The 26685-nt window shown below is 34.5% G+C and overlaps 1 protein-coding gene across 3 annotated transcripts in view; it reads left to right on the top strand.

The window, feature by feature from the left end:
* The first annotated feature begins 9643 nt into the window (after positions 1-9643).
* The window catches only part of CNTN6 (contactin 6), a 338762-nt gene continuing 321720 nt past the window's right edge, over positions 9644-26685 (top strand). Inside the window, exon 1 of one of the 3 annotated variants that reach the window (XM_030802180.1) lies at positions 9644-10195. The gene's annotated coding sequence lies outside the window, so the exon portion shown is untranslated. Of the gene's footprint in view, positions 10205-26685 lie in introns of all 3 variants that reach the window. The other 2 variants (XM_030802181.1, XM_030802182.1) reach the window with 2 other exon arrangements.

Here is a 26685-nt window from a genome sequence, read left to right as displayed (position 1 = left end):
ATTCCTCAAGGAGTCCAGCCACACTCTTGATGATTATAATAGACATTATCTACCCTGAAGGGAACAGCGATTTATTCTTATCAGTGCTGAAAACTACTCAGGATATAGATTATTTTTTTTCTCTGGCCAGCAACACCATCTGAGGACAGAATGCCTAATCTACCATTGTGGTGAGATACATGTGTGTGGTGTGTCTGTGTGTGTGTGTGTGTGTGTGTATATGTCATGTATGTATATATGTATATGTCATATATGTGTGTGTATATATATATATATATATATATATATATATATATATATATGACTAAGATCAAGGGACCCATTTTGTAGCAAAGGATGAATGACAGTGGATGAATGACAATGGAATTTTCAACGGTTTTATCATGTACCCCGTCACTCAGAGGCAGCCAGTCAAAAATAATGATGGAATAAACTGTTCAGTATTCAACTAAGTTGAGAGTTCCAGGAACATACCCTGCAGAGTTAATGCTCAGTCCTCTAGAATATGAAATATGCACTAAGCCTGCATTTAATATATGTGATTCTGTGCATAGTGGGTGGAAGACATGCATCCAGGAAATTACAGGTAATAGTAACATTAGTCTTTCCATTTGCAGAATTTTGGCCTCCCATCCCCATGAGTCCTACCTGTTCTCTTTAACTATCTTATTCCAATAGACCCAAAGAAAAAGAAAAAAGTTAATATATGAGTGGATATAATTAACCCATAATGCCATAAGAAGCCTTATTTGCTGCTACACAGTGGCATCTGGAAGGAGTATGTTTGCAATGCTGGCAATTCAGTGGAGTATCTCCTAAGATTTATTGTACAGTAATAATTGTGAAAGAGCAAATACAGCAATATATTTTCACTAGGGCAAAGTATGTAAGATTACCATCTCTTCAAGGAAGAATGTCTGGATTACTCAAATCGATAAGCAACCTGGAAAAGTAAAATTAGTAGTGAAGGATGAAGAAAGTCTAGATTTGGAAGAAAGAAATGAGATGATGGATATGAATTATGGCTTAAGACCAAATTCAGTAGGCTTGTGAATTTTTTTCTCTAAGTCTGTTACCCTTAAGTCATTGCAGGGAATTTGGCTGACACAATTCAGAATGTGACTTTGTTACTGATTGGATTTAAAGGTGGTCATGGGCAGATCTGAGCGGTTCAAAGGAGGAACTATATTCTATGCCTTGTTTTTCTGCATCATTTCAAATATTCTCATCCTGACCAAACATTCAAGCTAATGCTTCATTCAGCCTAACATAAATATTACCTGACAGTGCTCCTTTCTCACAATTCTCATTTCCCATCTAGCAGTTTCTCTGATGCTGAGTACTCACACAAAGCTGACTCTTACTCATATGTATGTACTCTAGATGTGTAGAAGAGTTAATATCCCATAGGACAAACTTTGACCAATATGTGGGGTGGCCACACAGCCTCACTGGCTCAGGATTGATTTGAGCTATACCAGTTGTTACAGCATTACTATTATTAATACATTCTCCTTTCACTCTCATAATTGTCCTGTTTTACATAATGGGGTATATGGTCACCTTATTACTAAGGTATCAGAGCCAATAGATAGATGCTTCTTCCATGCTTAATTGAGGTGGACAGCCCTGAGAGGCATTTGATACACTTATAGATGTCTCTATACTGTTGAACACTCATTCCTATATGGTGTTGAAAAACTCAATACATCCTTTTATTGGCTTTTCCTTGTTCCATTTTTAACTGACACTGTGATTACTGCTTTCTGAGATTACATTTTGAAATGAATGGCTAACATTACAAAAGGCAAAAACTCTTTGAATTAGGCTCTACTCTTGGGAGAACCCAGACTAAGTCAGCTTGGTTTCAGTGAGAGATAATATTGTATCGACTAGTTATGGTTCAATAGAAAATCATTTCAAAATTCGGTGGCTTAAGACAAGAAGAACTGATTTCTCTCCCATGTATGCAAGATGGATGAGGGTCAGGTCATCAAGGCTGTGCTTAGTTGGGCAGCTCTGCTGGTTACTGAGATCTTTGGATCAACAGGAATAGCTCTGTTCCAGGTATTTTTCATCCTCCATGGATTGCAGTTTAGCCAAAGTGAGTTTTTCTGTGGTAATAGCAGAGATAACAAGAAGGTGAGAAGAAACACAAAAGACGATTAAAGTCTAGGCTTATAGCCATCATGTTGTGACTTCTATTCACATGTTATTGGTCAAAGGAAGTCACATGTTTAAGCCCCAAATCAAGGGACAGAGAAGTATACTCCATCTGTGATCAGGCAGTGGCAAGAGTGTATGTGCAGGGAAAGGTGAGGAATTGAGGCTAATAAATCAATCTACCATATGATTATGAAAGAAATGTCAGTATATTTCCTGTGAAAGAAAAGCCTATGAAGTATTTCTGGTAATAATGCTAGTAGGCCAATAGGTAAATTCTATTTAATAGGAACTAATGAAACTCATGTTTTCTATGTCTAAACATCAAAGAAACACAACACAACAATTTTTACACTTCATAAATTACAAACAAAAGTGGAGGAGACAGAAAAGTTATTTAAGAGACTACACTCTTGATGCATAGTAAGATTTTAGAGGGTATGGCTTCTGACCTCTTCATTATGTCTGGGAAATAAGATACAGTAATAATTATTACATGTGGAACATCTCTCAATCTTCAGAGTTGAAAAAAATTAGAGTAGAAGAAGAATAGCATTAATGAAACACATTTATTTTCACTGGGGCCCAACAAATGTATTTTATAATTTAGAAAGATCACAATGGGCTTTATGATAAAAAAATACCTCTAAAATAATGAGCCTTGCAGAGCAATTGGCACTCATTAAAATTCAGTGTTGGAAGCAGCAGGTGGCAGGCAGTTTCATGGAGCAATTTTGCAGTGTCCTTCCAGGGTTGAAGCAAAACAATTCATGTCATAAGATACTAGGTCTTACCCAGTCCCCTTTTTAAGTTACCATAAGTAACAGTTCTTCTATTTTTGTATGAATAGATTTAAGGAACTTGAACTGAATGTATTACAATAGCTTTCTAAAATATACATTTTCCTACCATGTGGTAGAAGGTGAATATATGCATTTCACTTACTATTTTCCCTTTGAAAAGGAATACATTTCATGGCAAAATGTTGTTACTTGTTTTTCCAGAGGGAAGTGAAATTTGAATATCTGTAAAATTACACATATGTGGTATAAGTGAAAAAAAATTTGTTTTGGGGCAAAAGACTAAGGAAATTGTTATCACCCTCCCTTCAATGTACTTTTTCCTGAGGGAAAGTAAATGTGATATGTGCAGTGGATTTCTCTTCCTGACACTCTAATCCCTACCACTCCCTCACCAAAAAGGAAAAGGCAAGAGAAAAAAAAATGATTTCCATTTCTCGGGACCATTTAATATTTTCTATTCTTTACCAAAGCACCGTGGAGGTTTGAGACAAATAATTAAATTCAGACCATTTTCATGAAAACAAACAGTTCGTTGAAGAATGTCGGACTTAACTATCTAATTAATTGTTAAATCTTAGCAGTTATGGCCTAAAACATTACATATTTAAGAGAAACTTTTTACTATACCTTCAACACTAGAAATAACCATAAAATTATAGCACTCATTTTCGCCTTCTATTTGATATACCAATGGACGTAGCAGGGGACTCTTGACAAGAGGTTTAGAATACAAATGCTGGGGTTAAGTGGACTTGGATTCATATCCCTGTTTGTCTTTTTACTGTTGTGTGATCTTGGCAAAAACCTCAATTGCTAGTCAAAGGTGATAGGAATATCTGCCTCATAGGGTTGTTACCAGGACTAAGTGACATTTTGGACTTAGTGTCTAGCTCATAGGAAGCACTCAGAAGATTATAGAAAATTGTTCATATTTTGGTAATATTAGAAGTGTCTGTGATGAATAGAAGAAAAGTATGTTATAGAAAATATTTTTTAAACATGGGTTATTTAGAAAAGTTGTGCGTACCAATGGGCATAGCAAACAAACAAAAACAATAAATAACACCAAGACAATATTACTCATGTTGGTATATGACAGATCTTTAAATTAATTGTGCATGTTCAATAAATTATTATGTGTTAATCTTTGCTTTTAATTTATTTGGAGAAAAAACTGTCATTACAGGTTTCTTCATAACAAGGCAATTATTTAAGAGCAATAGTCAATAATATTTTCCTGCAGGAGGCAGAAGTAGATCAGGGTTTTGTGGAACCTGAAGTTTATAGCATTTTGAATGCCCACTTCAAGAGTTGGCAGTTAAGAGCAACCCAAGTATTTCACTGGAAAGTATCAGGAAAAGTACAGACACTGGGTTTTTCCCTGTCTTTGGTAAGGAGAGAAGAGGAAATAGCAGCTATAGGAAGAGGTTCCCCTTGGGGCCTTAAGGGATTAAAAAAAAAAAAAGGCAGTGCTTCCTGGTTCACCGAAGTGGGTTTTACTGGCAAAGAAACTTTGCCACAGCATTCCTTCAGAGAAATTCTACTTGTCAGCTTTTGCCTAATGTCAGCGCCCGCTAAGTGATGCAATTCCGCTGGAATGTGTGGAACTGAACTGTTGGGATCAATACCTCCCAGGCCTTGTGGGCCTGTGTAGGCTGCTTGCACCTAAGGAGACTCTGGAACTGATGCCTTTGCAGACCTCAGAAGGAAAAAATATATTCAGTACAAATGTTAGCTACTGCACTAAATACAAATGGGACAAGCTACCCTATAAAAAGACGTCAATATTTTTTTCAGTCAAGCTGAATGATGTTTATAAGAAAGGCATCTAAAACAGTGACAAAAAGTGTTAATATTCTAGTATATACACGAAAATAAAAACCAGAAAGAAAGGAGAAATCCTGAAAATAATTCATTTCAAGGAGATGTAAACATATTTAAAAGGATTCTTAAGATGTTATATAATCATAAAAACACAATCCACTAGAGATATTTATATATATAGTGTGTATATGTGTGTGTGTGTGTGTGTGTGTGTGTATAGCCTTTATCAATTAAACAACTTAGCAGCAGAATATTTAGTACAAAGCTTCTTGAAAGATAATTGCTCCATTTAAAAAATATTTCTGGGAAATATTTAAGATACCTCTCACAGAACTTGACATGTCCAGTAGGCAAAATGTGAGAAAGAGTATAGCTATTTGAATAATGAAACAGTATTAGTCTAGATTCTTGAGTCAGGCTGCTTAGGTTTTATTCTTCCTCCACTGTCACCCAGTTGGATGTTCTTGGACAATTTAGTTAAACTTTATATGCTTCAATTTTCTTGTTTGTTAGATTTTGCAAATAACATCAAACCCATCAGGTTGTTATAAGGATTGAATAAATTACTAATGCAAATGTAATGCTTAAAGAAACTACTTGACACATAATTTGATTTATAGAAGTTGCCTATCAATATGATCATCATCATCATCGTCATTGTCCAGAAAAATATAAATGAATAAAACTAACTCAGATCTATAAAAAACTAAAATGTCTTAACATTGAGATTAGAGAGGTGATTTTCATTGTTTCACTAAAATCAATAATAATAATAATGTCAACAATATTTTGGTAGAATGGTAGGCTTATTGATTTTATTTTTTCAAAGCCTTTAAGAGAATCTACGGTCTGTCATCATTTAATTCATTAAAATCAACTTTATTGAGGCATACTTTACGTGAAATGAAATGTACCCATTTCTCTAGGTTGATAAGATTCATCCAATACATATACCCTTGTAATCACTGCCACAATCAAAAACAGAATGTTTTTATTACTCGAAACATTCCCTGTTGCCCATTTGCAATTTATCTCTTTCTCCTTATCCCTAAACAAACATTCTGTTTTCTGTCAGTATAGAATTGCTTTTTTTTTTTTTTGGGTGTCTTTCTCTTAGCATAATAGCTGTGGAATTAATCCAAGTTGTGAGTATCAGTAATATCTGGCTTTTTATTGCTAACTTGTATTACAATTATGCATTCACCTCAATTTGTTTATCCATTAACCTGTTGATGGACATTACTGTTGTTTCCAACTTTTGGCTGATATAGAAAAAATTTGCTATAAAATTTCCTTGCAAAAATTTCTGTGGACATACGCTTTCATTTCTTTTGGGTGAATACATAAGAGTGGGGTTTCTCAGTAATATTACTTTAAGAGTGCCAGCTTGTTTTACAAAATAATTGTAGCACTTTATACTTCTACCGGAAGGTATGAGTTCCAGTTGTTTCACATACTCAAAATCTTTTGGAATTTTCAATGTTTTTATTTTATTTTATTTTATTAATATCATTATTATTTTGAGATAGTGTCTCACTCACAGTGGCACAAACATGGCTTACCACAGCCTGCATCTCCTGGGCTCAGGTGATCCTCCCACCTCAGCCTCCTGAGTAGCTAGGACTACAGTCACCTGTCACCATGCCTGGCTAATTTTTGTATTTGTTGTAGAGTTGGGGTTTCACCATGTTGCCCAGGTTGGTCTCAAGCTCCTGGGCTTCAGCAATCTGCCCACTGCATCCTCCCAGAATGCTAGGATTACAGCTGTGAGCTACCAGTCCTAGACTGAATTTTCAGTGGTTTTCATTTGAGCCTGTTTAATTAGTGTGTAGCTGTATCTTGCGGTTTTGATTTGCATTCTTAAAATAATGATGTTGAGCATTATTTTTATGGGCTTAAATGTCATTTGGATATCTTTGGTAAAAATGTTCATATCTTTTTTTCATTTTCTAATGAGTTGCTTATTTTTTTGTTATTGAGGTATAAAAATTTCTTGATATATTTCAAAAATCAGTCTTTTTAAATTAATGAAGTCCAATATTTCTATTTATTCTTTATGTTCTGTGTTTTTATGTGTGTGTATGCACAGGAGTTTTAAGAAATCTTTGCTTAATCCTAGGACTCATATATTTTCTTTCAGAAGTTTTTTTTTCAACTTTTCTTTTAAGTTCAGGGGTACATGTGTAGGATATGCAGGTTGTTACACAGGTAAACGAGTGTCATGGTGGTTTACTGCACAGATCATCACATCACCTGGGTATTAAGCCCAACATTCATTAGCTATTCTTCCTGATACTCTCCCTCCTCCCACTTGCCACCATGGGTACCAAGATGTGTGTTGTTCCCCCTCCATGTGTCCATGTGTTCTCATCCTTCAGCTCCCACTTATAAGTGAGAATATGTAGTGTTTGGTTTTCTTCCAGAAATTTTAGTGCTGTACCTTTAAGTGTGTGATCTATTTCATGTTTGCTTTTTGTGTGTGGTATGAGGTAAGGATTAAGGTTAACTTTTTCACAAATGAATATTCATTTGTTCAAGCACCATTTCTTTAATTATGATGCCTTTATCATTGAAATACCTGGTACCTTTGTCTAAAATCCATTGACCTAAAATCGGCACATATCCGTTAGCACAATATCTATTTCATTACCTGATACCTTTGTCTAAAATCCATTGTATATGTGCTGATCTGTTTCTGAACACTTAATTATGTTTTGTTGACCTATACTGCCAACATCACACTGTCTTTATCACTCTATTACTAGTAGTAAATTGTAAAAATCACAGGATACATCTGCCAACTTTGTTTATCATTCGATTTTACTTTCTTGGTTAACTTTATTGCCACATAAATTTTAGCCTCATTTGATGATTGCTACAAGAAAACCTACTGATACTTTGACTGAGATTATTTTAAAGCTAAAAACCTATTGGGAGATAATTGACTTCTTAAAAATATTTAGTGTTTTTGATCCATGAATGTGGCACATTTCTTTACTTACTTAGGTCTTAATTAATTTTCCTTCGTAATTCTGTGTAGCCTTTAGTGTACAGACCTTGTTTTAGATCCTTGGTACCCACACCTCCTCCCCCAGTGTTTAAAGATTAATAAAATGAGAAGATATCAGCAAAGGGATCTGAGAAGGAGCAGATAGTAAAAGAGAAGAAAATTTAAGAAATTAAGCAAAAGCAGTGCTTAAAGGAAGAGTACTTGGTAAATTGTATTACATGTGAGTGACACATCAAGTTAAAATTAGGACTGAGTTGACCATTGTATTATTCTATGAATAATTTAGTATTGACTATGACAAGAAACTCTTATGTGGAACAGTGCGGACAAAAGACTATCAAACTGGATTCAAGATAAAATGAGAAAAGATGAATGGAGACAATAAGTACAGAGAATTCCTTCAAAGTGTTTTACTATAAACAGAAGCAAGGAAATGCAGTAGTAGGCAGAGGAAGATGTGATGTTAAAGGGGTGCTGATTTTTAAAATGGGCCAACTAGCAGCAAATCTCTATGTTACAATACTACAGAAGGTAGGGAGAGTTGATGATTCCACAGAGAGAGACAAGTGGGTAGAATGGTCCGTTGAGTAGGAGACTATCGAAAGCACAAGTGGCTGGCTTGGTCTAAGGAGGGAGCACGGTTCACCCCAAGTAACAAGATGAAGGGAATGTCTGTGGTCACAGGGGCGAGTATGTGACTAGATGCAGTGATAGGAGCTTACTGAAGTTTTCTTCTGGTTCTTATTCCTTTTTGGGTAAAATAGAAAGCAAAACAATCAGCTGTCCTTGAATATGAGTCAGAGTGTTGGAGATTTGAGTAAAGGGATATTCTTTAAATTTGAATGAATTTCTTTCCACAAAAAAAAGCCTACTACATAATGATTATTTTTCTTAAAACTCTGCAGAAAAAGTCATCCTGGCATTTTTACAAATAAAATAGATTTTTATTCCTAAAGAGCAAGAAATACTCCTTTTTTTTAAAAAAAAGAGGCAATAAAAACAGATATTCTTTCTATGAAATTATTAGTCTAGTTTGCCTTCTTATGAACTGGGAGAAACAATAGGGTAGCCCATTTTGAGTTTACCTTGTGTTAGGAAGCATCATCTCCTTTCTAAAGCTTCTTATAATGTTGGTTAGACCCTGTGAAGAAATCCATAGGACATAGTCATAAAATGTAGTCATACAAACCTTCTTGCTCATCAGATGAAAGCAAACTGAGGCCAAGAAATATCTTTTGACTTATTTCCATTTGATTTGGGGATTTCATTTTCTCAGTATCCACTTACTTTAAGATGCTAATTTCTTTGTATGCCAACATGTAAATAAGTCCAAACTATCATTCTTTTCTCATGTTATAGTTGTTTGTATGCATTAGAGTCTCTGTGTGCATGTACGTGTAATTCCTATTACTTAGTTTTCATCCTTCAAGCAGTTAGTCCCTTCAAAACCCAATGACAAGACCCAAACATATTAAAAAGTTTAGTTGGAGAGCCCAGGGTGAAACAAAAAAAACATTTCTTCTTCTTACAGAGCTCTTATGCAAACATACAGACACTTGTTCTCTGACTCCGGAATTACAAATATGTTACTTGGAAAGCAGCAATACTCTTTTGGACTTGTTTGACTTCACTTTCTTTACCTGTTTTTAAGAAGCCTCATACACACATTTAAAAAATACAACTTAGAAAGGTTTTAGTGATAGTGCATACAATCATTTGATTTTATTTCCCTTTTCTCTTCACCTTCACTAATAGAACGAGTTACTGGTACGCTTCAAAAAGCTTACATTTGAATACTGTCTAAATCAGTACAGACCCTTGACCAGCTTAATCTTTGCTTGCAAATGACAATGCAGTGAAACCAGACGAAGAAAAAAATTACTTCCTTTCCTATTGGAAACCTAATAAGTAGTTAGTCTGACCCAGTTTTCAATAAGAGAGATTTTCTGATGACCCGACAGGAGTGACTATCTCCAGTCAAAGAAAGAGGAGGGTGAATTTAATCTTTCATGCCACTGGAATGGCAGCTGCTCTCAGCTCTCTCTGATTCTGTGAAGGTTGATGAAGATAGAGCTGGCTTTCAGTGTAGAAAGAATTTTCCTTTTGAATATTCCAAACGAGAGCTTTGCACATGTGCCTCAAGAACTGATTGTCTAGGCTCCGACAGGAATGCAGCAGGAGAGGAGCGTATTTCATGCTTAAGACCAGAGAAGAGCCACGCAATACTCAGTGGATAAAAGGCTTGCAGTCCCAGCTGGGAAAAAGAGTCCCATTATCTCCCAGCTGCATAGACATTCCATACGGCTTGGTTCTGCCTGGATGCACAGCATGCCTGGCTGAAAGCTTGAAACAGAGTTCTGCAGAAAAATTGTAAAGATCCTGAGACATTTCCCTGGTAAGATCTGTAAGTACAAAATTGTGCTGTCTGCTGCAATGAGAATATTGCTGGGCAAGCTGCAGCTTTTCTTCCTTTCAGTGTCTTTGTATTAGCATAACAGGTAAAAGCTGAGGTTGGGGGAGAAGTCACTGCTTTATTGATGCTGTGTTTCTATGATGCTGATGTTTAAAATGCATTTATTCCTTGGGTGGGAGAAATGTATTGAATCTGTATTCCAGAAGGTTAGGATCAAACCAGGGAAAGAAAGACTACAGGTATATTTTTCAGTGTTTCACTAGTCTTTGCTGCAGTAAAACTAATGGGCAAGACGGGATGACAGTGCTAATTCTGGGACTTTCAGATGGCTACACACCCTTTCTGTAACGGCAGATGGGAAAATGTGATCGCTAAATGTTTTTTGTCTTTTTTTTTTTTTAATCAAAGGGATGAGGGGTGGGGTTTGCAGTTTTCACCGGATGATTTAAAAGAACGGTTATAAAGTTTCCTAGGGGAGGATTTGGTAAGGGGAGCAAAGCAAGACTGGAGGTCATATGGGCTCACCAAATTTTGTCTGGCATTTTGCTTTATACCCAGCTTCTAGATAATAGCCTCTGGAGTTTCCTTTGCCATTTACACCAGTTAAGTTGTCAGTATTAAGGTTCTTATAATACTTTATGGAAACTTTCAGAAGTTGATGACTTGGGAACAAAACTTTTAAGAGCTCTGAGATTAGCCACGTATAACCCATTATGTTAATGGGATACTACAACATTGGGGTTTGGGGGGAAAATTGGAATTCATAGTTTTTGCTTCTCCAAATGAAAACTACTTATGTTTAAATAATCAGCATCCTGACTATGTCCTCTGAGAGACATTCACAGAATGACTAAATAGAAGTTACACTGAGAAAAAATAGAGAGAACAGTAGAATTACACAGAATCAATTTGGAAAATGAGGTATTCATAATTTTATCTACAGTGGCAATGTTTTCTGAAGATGTCTGTAAACGAAGGAGCATATGCTGAATATTGAATTGCTTGTTTTGAGCAATTTTCATTTATCTGATGGGTTTATCATCTTTTTATTGTTGTTGAAGGATTCACCAATTTATGTGCATTGTATTTTATGAGGAAAGAAATGTTTAAGCAGACCCTTTTTCCCTCCTCCTTCACACACATGTGTAAACATATGCGTGTTCACAAAACAAACATACAAAAATACTAACACAATTTGTGTAAAAAAACAGAAATACAGAAGCATTTCATCTTTGATGTTTCAGTGGGGTTTCTTTTTCTTTTTCTTTTTCTTTTTTTTTAGCAATAGTCATGGCTGTGCAGTCCAAAGATTTCAAATATATAAATGTGGAAACTTTTATATGAAGCTTTATATGAGGTTATATAAATGCATAACTTATCACATCTTAGCAAAAAAGTCAATCATTTATAAATGACTTCATTGCATTACTTCCTTTGAATATTTGTAGTGAAGGACCAGAATATTTTTTTAGAATTTTTATGTAACTTTCCTTAATGAAAACAAATTCACTTGTTTACTTAGAAAAGGATCACATATTTCCTCTGAGTTTAGACACCCCACTGAAAAAAGTCAATTATGTTGTGAAAAGAATATGTGGTATATTAAATTGATTGCATACTTCTGGGTTTTTTTTTTTAGTAAGTAAAAATGCTCAGTAGTATGATAGTAAATTTGTACCTTTTAAATTCTTTTATGTGAGGAGAAGGAATACAAAATATTTATTTATTCACTGTTTATTTTAATAGCATATTAATTGGAATGCAGAAGTATAAGTTCTACCCATTAAAAATGACTCAAACTATACATAAAATTTCAAAAAGGAAACCCCATCACCTGTAAATAACAATCATGTAATTTGGCGACTATCATTGGAGACATACCGATGCCTAAGTTCAGATAAGATGAGGGATATTTTTGTAAGAATGGTTTCTTACTATACACCTTTTTAAAAATAAATAAATATTTAGATAATATAGTCAATAATAGATACTCTTCTGTAAGAATGAGATCTTATCCTACACTTAAAAAAACAGAAATATTGGCCGCGCACGGTGGCTCACACCTGTAATCCCAGCACTTTGGGAGGCCGAGGCAGGCGGATCATGAGGTCAAGAGATTGAGACCATCTTGGCCAACATGGTGAAACCCCATTTCTACTAAAAATACAAAAATTAGCTAGGCGTTTTGGCGTGTGCCTGTAGTCACAGTTACTCAGGAAGCTGAGGCAGGAAAATCGCTTGAACCTGGGAGGCGGAGCTTGGAGTGAGCAGAGATCGTGCCACTGCATTCCAGCCTGGGTGACAGAGTGAAACTCCGTCTCAACAACAACAACAACAACAAAACAAAACAAAAAAACCCAGAAATATTGAGTTTAATTTCTGATTTTAGATTTTAATTAAACTGAAAAAAGAGAAGTTGAAACAACATTGAAGAAATTGTTAAATTTCAGGTATAGATTTCTTTCCAAGGGAGATATTATGTGCAGAATAATACTCTTACAGTTAAGACCAAAAATTTTGAAAATAGAAATAGTTTGAAGATTTTTTTTGGATGCACGTTTAAATAGTAAACAAACTTTTATAACAAGGGTTGTTATGACAGTTAAATGCATTTGCAATATGATTTGTTGTCATCAACTCTACCCATACCACCTGAATTTAAACTACATCAGTTTTATATTATTGAGTGCATACATTCTGGCTGAATTCCCATGGTCTCAGTTTAAACTCATTTCAAATTTGTAAGGAATTATTCTTTATCAACAGGCTTTTACTACCCAATTCACCATTCCTGTGTTCTTTATTTTGAATTATTTTTTGGGTTGTTAGATTTCAGTAAGTAGTACCTCTCCACCAAAGAAATAGTCATAGATGGTATATTTTCTGTGAGTTTGCATACTTGAACATGTATTTCTTTTGCCTTAGACATGCAAGATACGTTATCTTTCTTGAATCAAGCTTAATTTTTTCTTTTGGAAATGTGTAAATGTTTAAACATTTTTGGAGACCCTTCCTGTACTGAAAGTTGTTTTGCAACATTTTTAGGTATGTCTGCAATTTCCGTCATTGAATGTGACTTGCTTTTTTTCTGATAAATGCCTACATGACTTTTTGGGGTGTGTGTGTGTGTGTGTGTGTGTGTGTATGTGTGTGTGTGTGTGTGTGTATGCGTGTTTGTTTTTACAGAATATTCCTGGATTTGTTACATTTTCATTAACTTTTTTTGAGGTTTGCGCCATTAATTTAAGATTCTTTTATTTCAGGATTTGTTGTACTATTTCGTTTTTGTCCCCTAACCGGGCTTGGCCAAATTGTGGTTATCTTGCTTGTTTCTTTTCTTCAGGGTCACCAATTTTGTACATGTTGTATCTCATTTGTCTACTTTCCACATCTTTCATATCCAAATTTCTTTTCAATTTTAATTGACAAGTTGGTTATCTTCTTTACTTGAGAACCACTTGTTCTCTTCTTTGCCACTTGAATTAATAGTATAGCTTACAATAAACCTATTAAGGCACAAACTTCTGTGTTGTGATCTTGTAAATACATGTTTCCTTCTCTTAACACTCTAGCAATTTCCTCATCTGGCAGGTCTTTTTTTTTTTTCTGGTTTCTTTTTTTTTATTATTATTATACTTTAGGTTTTAGGGTACATGTGCACAATGTGCAGGTTTGTTACATATGTATCCATGTGCCATGTTGAGCTGGCAGGTCTTTGGGCAATCTGTATCCTCCTGAAAGTAAAAGAAAAAGAAAGTACTTACGGGTTTTATCTGATGTCCCCCAAAGGTCCATGATTTTTAGCATTTGGCTACAATGGAAATGGGCTTCAAACTGTGTTTTGGGATTGTGTCCACTAACATTTTCATTGAAGACAGAGGGTTTTTGCTTTGTTTTTTATCCTTACCACTACCACTGCTACCTTTTATATTTCTCTTTATTGTTTCTGTGGGACAATAGAGGAAATTTAAAAATCTATTTAAGGAGTTTTAAATAGCAACCTTTCAGTTTGGAAGAATTTTTTGAATGAAAATTTTATTGGAATGTTGTTATTGTCAGTATTCATATTAAAAAGAGCTGTCCTAGTTAAAACTGAGTTCATCTGCATGATGTGTTGTAGTATTAAACATTTGTTATGGTAAAGGCATAACACAGGACATTGTAGAGGAAAAAACAGAGCCATTGGGCATGACTTCCGATAATGTCCCCTATTAGTTTATATTGATGAAGTCTGTGGCCTACTTAACTATTTTGCAGTGAGTCCTAAGGTAATTTACAGAAACTTTACATCATAGTAACATGAATCAAAATCTGTAGACTCAAATCCTTTTTGAAAGTATACTGAATATAAAACTTATATGTATTAGGTTTACAGTTAAATGAATAAATGAATGAATAAATAACTGGATTTCCCTAGATCTCAAATCCTTAAAAGAGGCAATAAAAGAACATGATGTGTCCCATGAAGTATTATAAAAAACTAATGATCTTACTAAAAAACAAATCGCAATTTCTCAGTGTCAATAAAATGATAATGAGAGCAAGATTCAGGAGGCAAGCTCTTGAGCTGAAGTGCCACCCATTGTAGCTTTCCTTCCCTATATCTAGCACAGAATAGCTCTGTGGTCTTCGGCAAGTTTCTTAGCCTCTTTATACTTCAGTTTCTCCATTCATAGTGGAGACAATGTTAGTATTGACTTTACAGTATTATCAAGAGAATTCAGCAGGTAAATATGTAAAAAATCTTGGAAGAAAGCCTGGCAATCAAGAAGCACTCTATGTGTTAGCTGTTTAGTTATTGTCATATTATTATTGCTATTATAACATTTATATATGAGCCTTGGGATCAACTGGGTAAAAATAACATAAAACAATGAAAAGAATAAAAGTATAATTATCATCTAATCAATTGCATTGGGTATTTAGTAGAGAATTAAATTTGGAGTGTAAATCATAAGTGGATATTAAAATAGAGCTCAGAAAAAATGGTGAGAAGATATAGAGATGCTGGTCTCTGGATCCAACTAGATTAAAAATAGAAATGGTATTTCTGTATACACCAAGCAATTGGACATGATCAAGAAAAAGGGTATATTTGATTTTTTTATAATAAAAGCAATGAACAGAAAAGCATGCGAACAAATAAGCCAGAATTTCTTTCTTCAAAGAAAAACATTACAAATACTTGTACATTTCTTTTCTGTTGTTTTATGTTGTTGTTGTTGTTGTTCTCTTTTTATGATAATGCCTTTATAAAGTAACGTATGCACCTGGAAACAACAACAATAAAATTTGAAATTATAGAGAAAACAATAAAATAAAAAATAAAGACCTTTCCATGATTTCCTGTCTTATTTCACAGAGATATTTTCTATAGTTTATTTTATTGTAATGTTTTCCTTCTGGCCACCATTATACATTTGAATAATATATTTGACTTCTATTGCAGAATCTGTAAACTCAACATCATGTCTGCTGACTCCATTTTTTAAAAGATGGGCAGTTTTTCCTATTTTCACACTTTCACAATACAATTTTAGGTGTTACATAAGTCTGAATTCTTTTGGCAGTAATGCACATGTTTTTTTTTTTTTTTGGTAAAGTGTGAAATTTTAAGTATTCAGGGAAGGATTAAATTTAATAATGATCAATTCCCAGCCCCAGAATTACCAAATGCTAAATTTTATTGGAGATTTAACATCTTCAGTATTCATAAAATGAAAATACTAATACAATATATGATAAGGGCCTACATTGTAACTACCTAGTTCATTCCTCACTCTACATTACCATGAATTGTATATTTATATATAATTTTTATATATGTATGCCTATATAAAATATTGTTTTAAAATATTATGGAAATGGTATCATATTGAAAGCATACTTACTTAACTTGTGCAACTCATTCCATATTAGACTATTTAGACTCATTCTTATAAATAAACACAGTTCGCTGGGCGCAGTGGCACACACCTGTAATCCCAGCACTTCGGGAGGCCAAGGTGGGCGGATCACGAGGTCAGGAAATCAAGACCATCCTGGCTAACACGGTGAAACCCTGTCTCTACTAAAAATACAAAAAATTAGCAGGGCGTGTTGGTGGCGGGCGCCTGTAGTCCCAGCTACTCGGGAGGCTGAGGCAGGAGAATGGCGCGAACCTGGGAGGCAGAGCTTGCAGTGAGGCAAGATTGCGCCACTGCACTCCAGCCTGGGCAACAGAGCCAGACTCCATCTCAAAAAAAAATAATAAATAAATAAATAAATGAAATAAATAAATACAGTTCTAGGATATATTTCACCTTATGTATTTTATATTCTTATTATTCATTCCCTTATTGAGGAATATTTAATTTATTGGAAATATTCACTATTGCAATGTTGTATTATCACATACATTGAAAACTTATACACATTAAGTGAGATTTTCATTAAGAATATCAAGTCCATGCTGCATGTCAACAATTTCATGTTTGTTATTTCTGGTCTCAGAATTCCTATATTTCAACAAATGTACTTAATTCATCTGCACCTACTATGATGTTGATGAAGTTGGACTTATTTCTTACTTCTTATTTCATATTCAACTGAAGTGTTTTTTAGTAAAGTCTTTTATCAGTTTGAGCAAATATTCTTTATTCATTTTTTCAACTTTCATTAGTTAAAAATGGTATACTCCCTTTGTCATATTTTAGTAAATAACTATTTTAACATAAAATGTACTTTTATATTTTCAAATAAAGACTAAAGATAGTATATATATCTTCTTCATAAACAGGACAATGACTTGTTTAAATTTACTCTGAGATAATTCTCCCAGTGCTCATATTTGCACTATTTATTTTTAAACTGCCCCCAATATTTTTGTCAAGGTTTTTTTAGATTTATGACGTGATTTCCTGAGTTCTTTATTTACCATATTCTTGCTATTTATGTGCATCTCCTAGATTCTCTTCTTGTGCTCTGAAGACCATTTTAAGGTCGTTCAAAAATTGTTTTAAACTCCCTTAAAATTTATTTGTTGAAAATCGCATATGTTAGTCACATTCTAAAATAATACTGTATGTAGTTCATCAGATCACTCTATGTGGATGATACTTTTCTCTCAACAATTTTTGCATATTCTGTTCCATGATCTTCTGGAATATCATTTTACTTATGAGGGGACTGTTTACGATGTAATTATCACACCTTTGAAGAAATATTCGTCTTTTCACTCGGATGGATTTTAAGAATTTCTTTTTGTCATTGATTTCTTCAAGTTCACTGCAATGTGTGTAGTTGTGGAGTTGTTTCAAATTTATCTCATTTAGGCCTCTGCAAGCTCCTAAATCTTTCTTCAATTCTGAAAAATTCTCAGCTATTGTATATTTCAATCTTGCATCTTTTAAATCCCTTTATTTTCTCCTTCAGGAATGTTCGTTCATTATTTCTAGGCTTCTGTCTTTGATTTCTTTTCATTTCTTTCATTTTCTAGTGTTGCAGTCAGTGTAATTTCTACTGATCTGTATTTTATACTTTTATTTTTTGAAAAAGTTTTAATTTCTATAATTTATATTGCTCTTTTAAAAATTATCCTGCTATTCTGCTTGTTCTTAATAGCTTCTCTCCCATTCTTAAGCTCTTGAAAAAATTTCAGTAAGTTTATTTTAGGTTGTGATTGTTTTACTATTTTAATATTTAGAGTTAAATTTCTTTATTACTTTTGTCTGCTGGATTTCCCTCATGGTGGTTCATTCTTCCTGGTGCTCATAATTTTTTTATGACAAATTCCCTTCAACAGATGTTGTTTTCTATGGGAGACCAACATTGTTTGAGTTGTACGTATTTTTGCATAGCATTGCATTGCTATTGCTTCTACAGTGGCTCTACAAATATCTCTGGTTCTGGACTATTTTATATGTGAATTTTTTGGCTTCAAATTATCTTACCATATAGACAGAATGAATTTGGGCCCTACAACCAAGTACAGTGCATATTCTGGGTTCTGATTGCCTTTTGGGGATTCTTTTTTCTACCAGATCACCAAGTTTCTATAAGGTCAGCTATGTAATGCAAAGGATCCCTTTTTGGGAGGTTATTCCAACTTTACAATCTCCTTGCCAGTCTGAGTTTCTCTCCATTTGGTGCCTCTGAGGGCTAAACTCTTTAACATTTAACCTCAGCTATATGTACTTCTTAAAGAGTTTTTATAGTTATATAGCATTTATATGTGTTTGTAGTGGAAAAGAAATCCCTCTTCACGTTGCATGGTGCCATGTACTTCCCTATACTTCCATGTTGGCTGGACTTGTTCCCATCTGCTTTCCATTGTTTAGAAAGTCATCAAACTCACTTGCTCATATTTTATTTATATCAGGTACTTTCATGGTTTCATGGAGTTATTTTGGATAGGCAAATGGAACATGTGCTAATTTTTTTTTCTGGAAACATTGTCAAGTCTCAGGTATCTAATCTAATAAGAAATGGTTAATGTCAATTGTGTGTCTTTCCATTGGCTCCACAAACGTTACTGTAACAAATTAAAGTGCTTGGTTTAGTTCAATGAGAGAATATGTTAGGGAGCTCTAGAATTTAGTTAGAAAAGCAAGCCAGTGGATGTTATTAGTTTATATATTCTTTGGGAGTGGCAGCTGTATTAATTCCTTAAGTTTAATGGTGTGCAAATTCTTAAAATGTAGAGGCAATTATTCAAAAACTTTGTTAGCACAGCAATTCCTAGTGACACAGTACAAGCTGAATGCTAAATGGACCATTTTTTTAAGATGATTTCTGCTGAATAAAGGTGAGAATATTGGATAGATCCTTTTAAAATCCTTTTTTAAAAGTCTTCTTTTAAGGCGAGAAGGAGAGACTCAAATAAGATATTTGGTGAAGTTTCTAGTAATTTATCACTCGTGTGTAAGAGGCCAACATGAATGAGCTCTCAAAAGAACGTAGACATTTTATTTTCAATGCCTTTTCTGCATGTTGTTTCAAAGTTTAATTTATTTGGTTTCCTACATTTGTATGTCTAATGTGGTTGTGTAATGAGCTCTGTATGGAGACCACTGAGCTATCTTTCTAAATTGCAGGAGTGCCATATACTTGCTGGAATAAAGCTTTTAGTGAAAGAACATGATTTTCCTCTCTGGCATCTATCAGGGTCTCCCAATCACTAACGCACAGTAAACGAAAGAGAAAGTCAGAAATCAGGTGTGCTGCTAATTTTCTATCAGCAGAGTTCAGAATAAATTAAAGAATAGTCCTGACGGGCGCGGTGGCTCACGCCTGTAATCCCAGCACTTTAGGAGGCTGGGGCGGGCGGATCACGAGGTCAGGAGATCAAGACCATCCTGGCTTAACATTGTGAAACCTGTCTCTACTAAAAATACAGAAAACTAGCCGGGTGTGGTGGTGGGCAACTGTAGTCCCAGCTACTCAGGAGGCTGAGGCAGAAGAATGGTGTGAACCTGGGAGGCGGAGCTTGCAGTGAGCCGAGATCGCGCCACTGCACTCCAGCCTGGGCAACAGAGCGAGACTTCGTGTCTCAATAAAAAAAAAAAGAAAAAAAGAAAATCCTCAAAGTTGTGTTGAGATGAAAAAGTTTCTGTTATTCTAGACTTGATAGAACACACTTGTTTAAAGTAGAACATGAAGGTGTTTTCTAGGCATTTAATGTCGTTAGTCAATTCCTAAACACGCTCAGTTGTGAATCTGTGTTGCTGACAGGTAGAATTTTGACAGCCCTATTTATAAATTTACCACAAAAGTATATGCCGAAAATAGTTCTATTAGAATTAGCTGGTGGTTATAAAATATAGTTTTTTCAGAGGTGCCGACTTTACTTTTTTTTATCACTTTGTGCAGATTGTGCATATGTGGTTTGTAGACAAGAGAAGGAAGCTTTCTATCTGCTTTCTTTAGGGCACTTAGGTGGCAAAAGCATTATTTTTACTGACTTCATTCTTATTCTGCCTTTTGTCATGCAGATGTACAGAGTGATTATGCAATAAACGGAAACAATTTTCTCATAGGAAAAGAGAGACTGGAGTTTAAAGAAAAATAATCTGTTCATTATGCATAGTTCAACATAGGAAGCCAAATAGCGGTTTTTAAGAAATTACACACACAAGACACAATACCTGAGCCAATTGCTTTTACCATTAGGGGGCTCCTTTTACTTATGAGGCAAAAGTCATTTTTCCAAAGAAACATGGAACAAAAATTCATTTTCTGCCAGTGAAGTTTCAAGATTCACATATATCTTTAGATATCCAAAAATAATGTTAGTCTTTGAGTATTAGCCCCTGGATATTATTTTCTTTTATGATTTTTTTCTACATGAAACTGTCTTCAATTCGTAAAAAAATTCTAGTTAATTCTGATTAATAATTTAACATACTAAATTACCATATTAATATTTTTATTCAACAATATATACTAGTAACAATTCCACAAATATTGGCTGAATACTTACTGTGTAATAGATGCTATTTCGGGCACTAGTGATGCAGCTATGAACAAGACAGAAAAGAGTTCTGCTCCTGTAAAATTGACATTCTGATATGTATTCTTGAATTCAATTAACTATACATCCCTACCAAGTGGAAGGGGGGGCTAACATTGTTAATTTTAGGTCTTACCTGACAAATGAGCATTAGAAGCCATTAAATTATTTAATTCCAAGATGATTATTTTAATAAAGTAAACTTGCATAGTGAGATGCACCAAAAAGACTAAATAAAAAGAAACATATATTTACTAAGAAAAATAATCATTCCTCTATTTTTATAGAGAGTGATATATTCTGGGTTGTTTCAGAGGATCAACAAAAATAGGATCTCATATTATATACATGTCTATGGAATTTCCTAATTATATACCCAACTCTTTACCTGAAAGTTATTCATTTTCATCAAGTGGATAGTACTAGTGGATTTACTAAGAAGGTAAAATTTGTTCAAAATTTGCAAACTACACTAAATTATTTAATAACCTTGGTAAATTAGTATGTATATAACAAGTGAAGGAAAATTAATAGCCAACAGAATATTGCTTAATACATTTTTCCAATTATAAAATCATATGTTTATTATACAAAATTTGGAGAAGACAAAATATGCATAGATTGTTATTCTGTTACTCTGCATATGGCATCCATTCAGTAATCTTGTATATGTGTGTACGTGTGTGTGTGTGTGTGTGCATTTAAAATACAAAATTGGAATGAATGCATATGTTCTGCTTTATAGCTTGCTTTTATTAATTAACATCTTATAAATATTCTCAAGTATCATTAAATATTCTCCTAATGCTGAAGGATTTTTCACCAGATGGGTGTTCCCTGTTTACTCAAACCAATAACCTATTATTAGATATTTATCTTTTACACAATTTATTGAACAATGCTATGATCATACCCTTGTACCTGAATCTTTTAATATGTGTCTGATTATTTCTTAAAAACAAATTCCTAGTAGTACAATTTCCATGTCAAATTGTGGGTTTTTAAAAATGTGAGTGTGTATATTACTAAATTGTCCTTTAGGAAGACAACTCCCTCTGTACTTTCAGGCAGGTGAATGCTCTTTGTGGCCATCCTTGTTAATACTAAATATTATTAATTGTAAATACTCTCCGATTGGATTACAAGACAAATACACAGATAATAGTATTTCAGTATTGCTCTATCTTACATTTTTTGGAAAATATATGCCTGAATGAATACTTCATGAGTGTTTGAACCATTTGTATCTGCTCATTTTGCTGAAGACAGCCTCTGTCCTTTGTTTATTTTTTTGATATTTTACATTTTTTCTTATGCTCAGGAAGTTCATCATATATCAGTGAGATAACTTGTAATTTTCACTTTTCTTCAAGTTTATAAGACATTTAACTTTTTACATTTTAAGTGTGAAACCTTGAAAAATGTGAAAAATGTTTTATAAATTATTTGAACCTCGATTTTCAAATGTACACAGTGCAGCCGGCAATACCTGACCTGGCTTTCACAAACTCAGAACAGTCAGATGAAAACTGAAATAGTTAATGTTTCTAAATGTATTTTTATAGCTATAAGTGATATACAGTTATTGTTCTAGTCTTATTAAAGATAAATCAGTGTTTGTCCCAAATTGCACATCCGGTCATGAGCAAGTCTACAACTTAAAGTTTTCTAAATATAGGTCCAACGTTATCAACTTTTTAGCTCCAGCACCTAGCAGTGTCTGGCTTGTGGTGTGTGATCATTAAATGCCTTCTTAATGAATGTAGATTCTAAGTATACTAGAGAAACATAAATTCAAATACATCTGTGCTCATTCCAAGTATGCTATTAGAGTGTCATCTAAATCTAATGGTGAACAAAATAGCACATATTAAAATGATAATTAATGTTAAACTTCAATTTATGTCTCTGCCCTTGGCAACCATGGTAATCCACTCCGTGATGAAGCAGTCAGGAAATTTAAGTAGTTATTTATTTCATCACTATAAATTGGATTTGAGACCTTTGTTTTGGAGGTAATCTATATTGTGGGCTTTTCAGTAATTTGGTATGTTAGGAAAATTCAGGACTGCACATGGCGAACAGGGAATAGGTTTGAGGGTAAAAGGGAATTGTAATCATCCCTGAGTTAAGAAATAATTTATACGTTACAGATAGGTAAAGTATACACAAGGTGTGTGATATTTTCTTCTTCAAAAACCCTCCCAAAATGTGAGATGTATAACTTGCCTTTCCAGATAGTCAGAACAAGAAAGAACTTCTTATTTTTGGTTTAACTTGCATTTACGTTACCATAACACATTATGTTAATATTTGATGTTATTTGACTTTGGCAGAACATAACCAAAGAGAGTTTTAGGAACCAATTTTTGTTTGATTTAGATCTGAGGCCAGGTGTTCGAGACCAGCCTAGGCAACAAAGTGAGACCCCTGTCTGTAATACACACACACACACACACACACACACACACACACACACACACACAATCTGTCTCTCTCTCTCTCTCTCAAACTTTGGCATATTTAGTAATAAATATTAAAGCCATGAAACAAACATATTTTACTTATAGCTTAGAATAACCACATTTATTAAACAAGTTAGGACACATGCTACAATAACAAACCACCCCCCAAATCTTAGGAGTCTGAAACAAAGATTTCTTTGTGTACATCTGTGAGGTAACTGTCCATTATGAGAATGTCGGTGTTATAATACCATATGAATACATGCTTCCACAATTTCAGTAAAGAGGTACTTCTAGAGACTTTCAGTGGCAACTAAACACTTTCACCCAGAAGTTATAAATCTCACTTGAATTCACATTTCATTGGCTGAAGCAAAGCACTCAAGAGAGTGAGTGAAGAAGTGAAATTCCTTATGTGCCTAGAAAGAGGGGAATAAGAAATACTGGTGAATAAAAACAGCATCTATTGCGGAGTTTGCTAATAAGAAGTTGTTTACCTAGTCCTTATCCTCACTAACAAATCAAATTCAGTTGTGTGAAGCAATCTCAATACCGCAGGTAGCATTTTAGTTTAGTTTAGTTTAGTTTTGTTGTTTTATTGAGAGATACATTTTCAACTCTTTTTACATATTGAGCAGTAAATCAACTTTTTTTCTGCTAAAAAATTACTCAATGGCCACCTCATCCATTACGTTTTCCTCACTGAATGATTGATGAATTCAGTAACTATTTATCTGGATCTATCCACCACGTTTAAAACTCTGGAGTATCATGGCTTAGAGATACACACTGTCCTCATGAATCTTAGGGCATTTTGAGGAAACGTACTTGAATTAAATTGCTACATAAAATATCATCTAAGTGCCCACAAAGAACAGGTACTTCAGAGGACAAAATGACCAAGTGAGGAAAGTCAGTGAAGGCTTCCATAGGGAAGTCATGAGTAGGCACCGGCTAGTTCCATGTAAGGAGAAAATGTTTACATGGAAAGAAGAGTAGATGAGGGGAGGGGACATGGCAGGAGCGAGGGACTGAGAAAGCCAAGATGAAGTCCTGGAGGATCAGAGATCCAGGTGACAGAAGAGTCTAAAGAAGTACGAGAAGCTGACCAAGAGGTTTCTGCAGCCCATGCTAAGCCTTTTAATTTTGTTCTTAACAAAATAGAGGAGCTACTGGTGATTTTTGAGAATGAAGTAATACAGTCAGACCTAGGCATTGAAATAATCATCCTGTCTAGTATGTGGCAAATATCATTTTTTCTTATCCAGGTACGTGGCATCAGGCAGACAGGGAACCCAGGAAGGAAATGAATAGGCAGGGAAAAAATATGCGTCTATCTGGGCTTTCTTCTGCTTTGACAAGACAAAACTTGCTCTGAATTTCACAAACTCTGAGTTTTTGTGCTTTTTTTTCACATAAGCCGTTTTTCATAATACTCAATTGAAACAAATGGAAACAAGTAAAACAATGTTTTGTTAATTTTTGAAGTACAAATGCAAAGTAAAAAGATTGGAAAATAGGGCCGGGCGCGGTGGCTCACGCCTGTAATGCCAGCACTTTGGGAGGCCGAGGCGGGCAGATCACGAGGTCAGGAGATCTAGACCATCCTGGCTAACATGGTGAAACCCCGTCTCTACTAAATGTACAAAATATTAGCTGGGCGTGATGGCGGGTGCCTGTAGTCCCAGCTACTTGGGAGGCTGAGGCAGGGGAATGGCATGAACCCGGGAGACGGAGCTTGCAGTGAGCTGAGATCGCGCCACTGCACTTCAGCCTGGGCGACAGAGCGAGACTCCGTCTCAAAAAAAAAAAAAGATTGGAAAATATATAAAATAATAACAGAAAAATGAAATCGTATATAATACATGCTCCAAAAAATTACTCCTGAGTATTTTCCTAAATTTTATGTTTTAAGGAAAACAAAAGTTCTAATGTTTTTATTCTGACAAAGTGTTATAAAAATAGTCTTGTATACTCAGAATGAAATATATAATATATATAAATATATAGAATGAAATGTATGTATATTTCATTCTGAGACTTTATAAAAATATATGAAAATATAAAAATTTATATATATAATAATATATTATAAAATATAATGTAATATTCTCACTGTGGTAGATAATCTCCAAACATGGCCACCAACAATTCCTCCCCTCCTTGTATATACAGGCCACTCCTCCCTTTAAAAAGTAGTATCTATTTCCTTCTCTCTAACTGGGACCTGGCCTCATGATTTTTTTTGAACAAAAGAATTGGTGGAAGTCAAGCTGTGCCAATTCTTAGCCCTTCAAAAACCAAGCAGCGTCTGCTTTCATGTTCTTGGAGCCCAAACCCTATGCAGGAAGGAAGTCAGGGTATGTACTGAAAAGAGAGGCTTATGGAATACCTGGAAGATGAAACACCACATGAAGAGAGAGACCACAAGGACTCTCCATCCAAGAGTCTTCACCCAGGCATGCAAGGGAGGCTTCCTGGGATCCCTTGGTCCAGTTGTGAAATGGTGACACCACCTGGATACAAAGAACAGTCCAGCGAACCCACAGAAATTTGAGAAATAATGAATCGTTGTTGTTTTAACCACTAGGTTGTGAAGTGGTTTGTTATGTAGCCTTCAATAAATAGCCACCTTTTCAGTTCTCACAAGGAAAATAAAATGCTATGCAGTGTCTTTGAGTTTTCTATTTTGCTCCTTGCATACCCTTAATTTATTCATACTATTAAAAATATACCCAGACATGTCTCTGAAAGTAGTGTGTTGGTTAATTTTGAATTTAAAAGTCTTTAAAATTATAAACTCTGCAATCAGACCAGGCAAATGAAAAAAATATAGATGGGAAATTCCTGCTAAATTCGTTTTCACTTTGATGTGTATGATATGTGCAGAATTAGTTGGAATTAGTTGAATTTTGAACAAAGACCAATATATAAGAAATACGTGCTGATTTTGGCCTTCAAGGATAAAAATATGAAGAGCAAGGCGGGTTCACAGATATCCATGTGCTTAGAGTCAAGAACATAGCTGACTTTCTTTTATTCTTAAGAACCTTTATAAATTTCTTAAGTGATTTGTAGTACACTGTGGACTTGAGTGTTACTTTTATATCAGGTTATAAGTAATGTTGGCTAGACGTCTATCCAGTGAACTTTCCCTTTTGCTTCACATATTCTCTGGACTCATGGTTAACCAGAACAATTTAGAGGCCAAAAACATAACCAAAATTATCACATGGATTTTTACTGCATAGTGGGATTATTTTGTTTTGCTGACATATATCATTTTGGTCAATAATAATAATAATAAAACAACGTTGAGTTACTCAAATATTAGTTGAGGCTCTTCAGAGAAATAGGACGAATAGTGCCACATTATCTATCTATCTATCTATCTATCTCTAAATATATGAATTTTCCCTTTCTCCATTTTCTGTTTTATTAAGGGTCTCAATGGATTACATGATACCTACATTGGAAACGGCAATCTACTTTACTGAGTCCCCTGACTCAAATGCTAA

This window comes from Nomascus leucogenys, chromosome 21 (assembly GCF_006542625.1).
Source record: "Nomascus leucogenys isolate Asia chromosome 21, Asia_NLE_v1, whole genome shotgun sequence".
In the NCBI taxonomy this organism is placed as follows: Eukaryota; Metazoa; Chordata; class Mammalia; order Primates; family Hylobatidae; genus Nomascus; species Nomascus leucogenys.
Note: the sequence above shows the minus strand (reverse complement) of the source record. Positions and strands in the feature narration are given on the sequence as shown.